The sequence below is a fragment of the Rhinoraja longicauda genome, chromosome 4 (genome assembly GCF_053455715.1).
Source record: "Rhinoraja longicauda isolate Sanriku21f chromosome 4, sRhiLon1.1, whole genome shotgun sequence".
Lineage (NCBI taxonomy): Eukaryota > Metazoa > Chordata > Chondrichthyes > Rajiformes > Arhynchobatidae > Rhinoraja > Rhinoraja longicauda.
The window spans coordinates 39,389,661-39,397,924 of NC_135956.1; positions in this window are offsets into that span (position 1 = coordinate 39,389,661).

The following is an 8,264-nucleotide window of genomic DNA, read 5'->3' on the forward strand; positions in this document are numbered from 1 at the left end:
AATCAGTCCCAGTTCTATTTCACATGAAATGCTCTTCACAGATTCAAGACTGAAATGATAAATGATTCATTGCACCTAACCTTACAATGACCTTTCCTCACCCCTCCACTGCTTCTCTCTGTCCGGCTGCCTATTCCATGCCCAATACCTTGAGGAGTATAACTTCCACCAAGTACATATTGTGAGGAATCGTCCCGTACCACCGATGCTGATCCCAACTCTCTCTCTCTGATCACTCTCTGAGGCTCAACCAGATCATTTCCAAACCCTGTGCCCTATTTTGTTCTCAAATTAGATTATAATCTCATTTGTTTTCAAGAGAGAGTTAGATTTAGCTTTTAGGGCTAAAGGAATCTAGGGAAAAAGCAGGAACGGGGTACTGATTTTGGATGATCAGCCATGATCATATTGAATGGCGGTGCTGGCTCGAAGGGCCGAATGGTCTACTCCTGCACCTATTTTCTATGATTCTGGCCCATCACCAAGGACTCTTTAATATTGCCCACCTCAATTTGACTGCATCTCAGCTACTGTTAGAACTGTTATCCATGGATTTATTTCTACTGATAAGCTCTAGACCCCCACTGCATGTTGAATAAAGAAATGTTCATCAACTCAGTCAAGTCCTTCTAGCAATTACTAGAAACAGTAGCTGGGCAACATGGTGGTGCAGTGGAAGAGGTGCTGCCTTACAGTGCCAGAAACCCGGGTTCGATTTTGACCTTGGGTGCTGTATGTATGGAGTTTGTACTTTCTCCCTGTGACTGCCTGGGTTTTCTCTGGATGCTCTGATTTTCTCCCACGTTCCAAAGACTTGTAGGTTTGTAGGTTAATTGACTTCTGTAAATTGTCTCCAGTATGTAGAATAGAACTAGTGTATGGGTGATTGCTGGTCAGAATGGACTCGATGGGCCGGGAGGCCTGTTTCCACACTGAATCTTTAAATTAAACTAAATCTCAGTTCCCTGGTTATTGTACTCTGCCAAGGGAATTAAACAATTCCTTTTCAATCTGTCAAGGCCTTTCATTATTTTCTTCACCACATATTTTCAGTCTCCTAGCTTCCAAAAAACCCTAGCAGTCCCTCCTCACAACTAACATATCCAGACAAGCTTACCTGTGGATCATGATCAGAAGGTAGAGGTGGGCTGGATGGTGTTCAGGGAAGATTTGCAAGATTTGGGGTGGCACTGTGGCGCAGCGGCAGTGTTGCTGCCTTACAGCACTTGCAGCGCCGGAGACTCAGGTTCGATCCTGACTACGGGTGCTGCACTGTAAGGAGTTTGTACGTTCTCCCCGTGACCTGCGTGGGTTTTCTCCGAGATCTTCGGTTTCCTCCCACACTCCAAAGACGTACAGGTATGTAGGTTAATTGGCTGGGTAAATGTAAAAATTGTCCCTAGTGGGTGTAGGATAGTGTTAATGTGCGGGGATCGCTGGGCGGCGTGGACTTGGAGGGCCGAAAAGGCCTGTTTCCGGCTGTATATATATGATATGATATGTGTAGGATAGTGTTAAAGTTTGGGGATCGCTGGTCGCTGCGGACTCAGTGGGCTGAAGGGCCTGTTTCCGCACTGTATCTCTAAACTAAAATTAAACTAAACACTGGAAATTAAATCCCTGTCTTGTATCAGAGGAGTGCCAGCCACTCAAAATGACCAGCAGGATCTACTCACTGAGGATAAAGGTGTCATGGATTCTGCCAGAAACATACAGTAACATTCACCATCAAGAAATATTTTCTTGTGAATGATGGCATTGATGCCATAGAAGTTCCCTCGGTTGATCTAAGGCTCTAGATTATTGATAGCGGTCCTATGGGAAGCAGCAATGTTGATAAATCCCAATGCTCAACGTTGAATGTTTACTGCACTGTAGTCAAACCAGTTGAGATCATTCTTTTTGGAAACAGAAAAGCTGGTATTCCCCACTGCAGTAATGAGCAACAAGTGAAGGGATATGGCTTTGATCTGCTGCTGCTGATCCAGTGGCCATGAGGTTGAGAGTCACCATCGGCTTCACTTTGACGGAGCGAACAGTTCAGACATGATGGTGTGGCTGAATGTCACCCTGCCCAGATTGGTAATTCTCTCAATAATGACTCCCTTAGAAAACCTAAGCCTGTGAATACAATGTCTATCAGACTTGAACAGGTAAGACTGTTTCCTAAGAAGAGTTTCTGGACGTAATCACTTCACTGATGAACATGCCTTTGTCTCATATCCAGTTAAGTGGACTTTTAGATGAAGTAGGGCAATGGCATGTAGAAGATAGCGGTAAGGATTAAATAGGATGCATGAGTTTGGTAATGTGTGCCTTCTCTCAGGAACAGCTAAATTAGAAGAGCAGGTGGAATGTGATCATCGGTTTCTTTTTCTGGGTCTGTTCTGAGAACAGAAGGTTCTTGAAGGAATTTGATAAAGAGATAATTGGTTTTCTCTTAGGATGATCACCTTTGACGGAATTAAAGCAATGTTTTAGTTCTGAGACCGCGAGACCTTCACTAGAAATGAAGGACTTCAAAACATGTCCTCATTACTTAGGAGGGTGACATTAGGAGAATTTGGACATGTGCGCATTCATCTCAGTTTCATAACTATGCTGCTGGACATTGGTAAACTTGTAATTCCTTATCTCCCTGGATGTATAAAACTTTTATGTCCTGTGTCATCAGAGACAATGTGTAGACCTCATTTAAAAGGTGAATGAGTCTCTCCTGCCCTGCAAGTGAAGGATCGATCAATAAGTGTGTTTCTGCTTGTTTTGAGAATAGGTGTGTGGGAGTGAATCTTCCATTCCATGCACGTACCCTATCCTGAACCCATTATCAATGAAGTGCCAGCATTTGTATCACCACTGAGGCACCCGTGAGATGAATATCTCAGCAATTACTTGATGAAAAACATATACCATTAGTTGGAGAATGCTCTATAATATTTGAGAATCTTGCAATCAGTTCTGAAACTATGCAATAGAACTCCCAAAACCAGTAGAATTTCCTTGTATTTAGCAAGCAATAACAAAATATACTCTTGTTAAAATCATTTTTTGAGCCAGGACCATGTAAGAAAACAATGTTAGACACAAATTGCTGGAGTAACTCTGCGGGTCAGACACCATCTCTGGAGAAAATGGATAGGTGACGTTTCGGGTAGGGACCCATCATCAGACTGAAGAAGTCTGAAGAAGGTGCCTGACCCGAATCGTCATCTATCCATTTTCAACAGAGACGCTGCCTGACCTGCTGAGTTACTCCAGTAATTTGTGTCTCTCTTTGGTATAATCCAGCCTCTGCAATTCTTTATTATTACAAGAAAACATTGTGAAAGTCTTGTTATTACAGGCGCCTGCAGCAAAGTGATTGCTGAGATATTAATCTCATGGGTGTCTTTGTGGTGATACCAGTGCCGGCACTTCATTGTTAAAGTGCTGGATAACTCAGCAACCTGCTCAGTGATCCAGATCCTGGTTTTATACCCCCTGCCTTGTTAATCAGTGCAGTGTTTCTCTCCAAAGATAACAATGAGGGATTACTCAAAATAAAGTCAATATCAAAGTTCCCAACTGCCTTTGAACATATGTTGCCAACTACATGAACCCATATGTAAACTATATTGATTTAAAAGTAAATCTTGACTGACAATTATTAACTGATATTTCTGAGCATCTGTGATAGAATCATAGACAAAGTGTCTTAATTCTAAGAAGGGCGGTACAGTGCGCAGCGGTAGAGTTGCTGCCTTACAATGCCAATAACCTGGGTTCGATCCCGAGAATGGATGCTGTCTGTATGGAGTTTGTACGTTCTCTCTATAACCGCTTTAGTTTTCTATGGGTTCTCCGGCTTCCCCCCCAAATTCCAAAAAAATGCAGGTTTGTAGGTACATTGGCTTCTGTAAATTGTCCCTATTGTGTCGAGTAGAACTAGTGCATGGTTGATCATTGGTCAGCATGGACCCAATGGGCCAAAGGGCCTTTTTCCATGCTATATTTCTAAACTAAACTGAACTAAAGAATATAATTTGCATTAAGAAAACATTGAGAGAAAAGCTTCCTTGCAATTGGAATATTTCAATATTTTCAGATTTCTCTCTTGAAATATTTTGGTTCCTCTTCTGCAGGAATGCTGTTTTATTTTCATCTCCCTACATAATATTAGGCAAACGAAAACGAACAATGCAGCAAAGTGATATTCCATGGTCAATACATGCAGGGTCCTGGTGCTTCTCAGTGTCAAGTGATATTGATTGTCCAGTGCAAGTGATATTGAGGTCTGATTACAACATGAGAACAATAAAGACACGATTCGGATCTGAAATCTTGAAATAATTGATAAGTAATCCATTTAAACCAATTTGAGCTGTGTGATATAGCTACAGGAGGCACCGACTAACCTTCCGTGACATTTACAAACATTCACTAATGGATAGATCAATTATATTAAAATGACCTTTGCACAAGTCTGGGCTGTGGCTGATCAACAGCAACACAGGTTTATTGTCAATGTTTATTCTGGTGTGAAACAAGCCTTCTACTCCAGGCCATTGCTGTACCATTCAATATTTAAAGCTCGGTAAAGGTCAAAATAGAAGCAACTGCAATATGGTTAATTTTTGCCTGGCGAGTTCCTTTTCAACTGCATCATTTATGTGCCTTCCGATAGGTTGCAGAAGGAATTGAATTAGTAATTCAATTAATTGGCTTAATTTTTAAATTACCATATGAAATCTGATTTTGTTCGCTGTGTCTGAATTATTACCATTCCTTTGGTGGTGTTGCTTGGAATGGAGATGGAGTGTTTAACATCCTTTCTTGAAAGCAACAGTCTCAACAATGTCTGATTAAACAATGTATCAGCAGTCAGGCCATATGATGTACTCGGATCATAAAAGTATATTTACTGCAAATTATATAAAAGTGCTCTGCTTTCAAAAAAAAAAGAAACCCATCTAATAAACACCCATGTATGAGAACCCTCCAGTCAATAGGAAGAAAATGAAAACAAGAACCTTAACTATTACTTGTTTCTTATTTCTTACTATACTGCAAGCACACCAACTTTATTTTACATTTTCTGTTATTATGCTCACATTATATGATTTTATAGAGGTGTATAAAATCATGAGTGTAATCGATAGGGTGAATGCACAGTCTTTTACCCAAGGTAGCAGAATCAAGAACCAGAGGAGATCGATTTATGGTTATGAGGGTAAAGATTTAATAGGAACCCAAGGGGCAACTTCTTCACTCAGAGGGTGGTGGGAATGAGTTGTCAGAGGAGGTAGTTGGACAGGTGCATGGATAGGAGAGGTTTAGGGGGACATGTGCCAAATGTAGACAAAGGACACCGGCTTGGATGAGGTCACCGGTGTCGTCTCGCCTGTGTTGACCAATTACCTGCCGCACTTTGTTCTACCTCTTCCAGCTCCCTCCAGGGCCTGTTTCGGTGCAGTATGACTCTACCCCTTTCTCTCGCGTTGGATTTAGTCTCGGCTGTGAGCCAGCCTAACTGAGCTCAAGTTCCCTCTCTTGCCAGACCCACGCGCATATGTTGCATTTTTTTGGCAGATGGGAAAAGAAGAGACGCTGTTTGGAGATAAACTAAACAACATTCTGATCTTGGAACTGTTGCCATTCCATGTTACACTGGGAAATGAAATAGACACCTTGCTCCCTCCTCAGAGTCACACAATTTTATTCCCAATTTATATCTACTTCCTGCAAGCCTACACAAACAAGCTTCTAGGAAAAACAGATCACATTCAACACATCTCATTTCTTCTTGTGCCTGAATTACTTGTCCATGCAATAATGGTTTACTATTTTCATATAGACATTACTGTAAAATCTAAAGTATGATTTTTGATTTTTTGACAGGGTAAAATACACTGATGCAACTTATATGCTGCTGCACAAATTGATAAATGTTCTTAAACTGTTGGTCAGAACATCAGCAGAAGATGTTTTGACCGAAAACACATGATTTTAAAATTTATATCTTTCAAAGAACTTATTGTTGCACAGGTCTCCTCGTCACCATCTGGTTGTCTCAAATCCTGCTGTCATACAGATCACCCTTTGGACTGAATTTGCCTCTCCTACTATTATATTGGCCTTTTCCCTTCTCGCAGCTGATCTCATAGTGTCATAGAGTCATACAACCTAAAAACGGGCCCCTTTAGCCCAACTCGTCCATGCTGACCAAAATACCCCATCTAAGACCATATGCCCACATTTGGTCTATATCCCTCTAAAACTTTCCTATCCATGCACTCTCCAAATGTATTTTAAATGTTATTGTACCTACCTCAACTACCTCCTCTGGCAGCTCATTCCATATACCCACCACCTGAGTGGAAATGTTGCCCCTTATGTTCCTTTTAAATCTTTTCCCCCTCACATTATACCTACGTCCTCTGGTTCTTGATTCCCCTGCTCTGCATAAAATACTCTGTGCATTCACCCCATCAAATCTCCTCATGATTTTAAACACTTCTATAAGATCACCCCTTAGCCTCCTACATTCCAAGGAAAAAGGTCCTAGTCCGCCCAATCTTTCCCCATAGGTCCCAGCAACCTCTCTTAAATCTGCTCTGCACTTTTTCCAGCTTAATGATTTTTCCCCTTCCACCATCCTTCTGGTTCCTCGTTTCCTGCTGCCAGACTGTCCAAAGGCTCAGAAATGGAAAGGACTCGAATGCAGGCTCACTGAGAAGTACTGATGAAAACCCAAAATCCAGACACGAATGGAACCAAAAGATCTAGATCAGGGACACTCAGAACTGCTGCCGAACAGACAGAATGCAGAACCGATTAGTCGGCACCCAATTGGTGATGATCTCAGGTATTTACACCAAGTGATAGATTAGGGGAGCAGATTAAATGCAAGGTGTAACTCCTAATAGTTCAGGGGAGGAGTGTGGAAAAAGTCTTGAGTGTTTGGAGGCATGCCAAGTGTGACACCAGACGAACCTTTCTTCCTAACGTGCTGAACTTGTCTCTCTTGCTGATAGATTAGCATCTCATCTCCCAGTATGTGAAAAGTTCAGTTGACCATTGTAAGATTTGAGAAGTTTTCCCTCATTTGGAAAGCGACACCAAACCAAAGAGCTGCAGTTTGGACATTTTAAACAAGAGACTGGGGCTGATAGCGGAGAAAGGCTGCGGTCAGATTAACAAAGGATGTCACAATCCGTGGGTCCTAAAATGGCCGCAGGACCTCGTGACCAGCCACAAAAGGTAAAAACCTTACATCCCAGTCTCTAGGTTTTCTGCAAAGCCATGGCCAGAACAAAGGATGGGTATTGGCCATGCAGAAACCTACGAAACCAGGTCGGAGTCCAGACACTGGGGCGCTGACATCAGCATACTCACAATGCCCCAAGCCGACCTAAACAGTTCATCTCAGTGAGGGGGCACAATAGCCCATAGAAAACTACCTGGTAGGTGATGGGAAACCAGTTAACACCCATCACCTCACAATGAAATCCCAATTTACACCGTCTGGCCATCCCTGGTATCCCCGAACATAAGCGCAGATCAGAAGAAAACCTCATACATATCTTTTTGAACAAAGAGATTCCAAGATCTGGCGGGAGATAGGACGGGTCAGAAACAGTATAACTGGCCACTACTTTTGGGTGAAGAAGTTAAGTCAACTCGAGAAGAAAACCTGCAGGGAACGCAAGCAGGCAAGTCAAGAAGACGGACACAGTCAAGAAGCGCAGAGAAAACCGGGTTTGAAGTCAACTGAAGTCAAGAAGAAAGTCGGAAAGAAGAACGGATGCAAGAGAGAGGAACAGGCACGCAACTCGAGAAGAAATACTGCAAAACAAACAGCCAGTAACCCCAGTAATAGCCCCATGGTGAGCATGCACTCCAAATCCTCCATATCCTGGACATAGTTTAGTGTAGAGGGGAGGGTGGTTGTGAATAAACGTTGGGTGTGTATTAAAATATGTGTTGGTCAAGGTTGCGATGCGTCGTACGTTCCCCATCTTACAGTCGTGTATGTGTCTTGCAGAACTGTGTTTAAGAATTCATAAGTAAAAGGGTATTCGTGTATATGTTTTGTGGAACTGTGTGTTTCAAGAATTCAACGAAGAAGGTATTCGGATATATGTCTCGTGGAACTGTGTGTTTTTAAGTTTTCAGCGAAAAGGGTATTCGGGTATATGTCTTGTGAACTGTGCGTTTTGTGATTAATAAATCAAAGGTATTCATGTATTCGGTATGTGTATTATAGATATGTCTTATAGAACTGT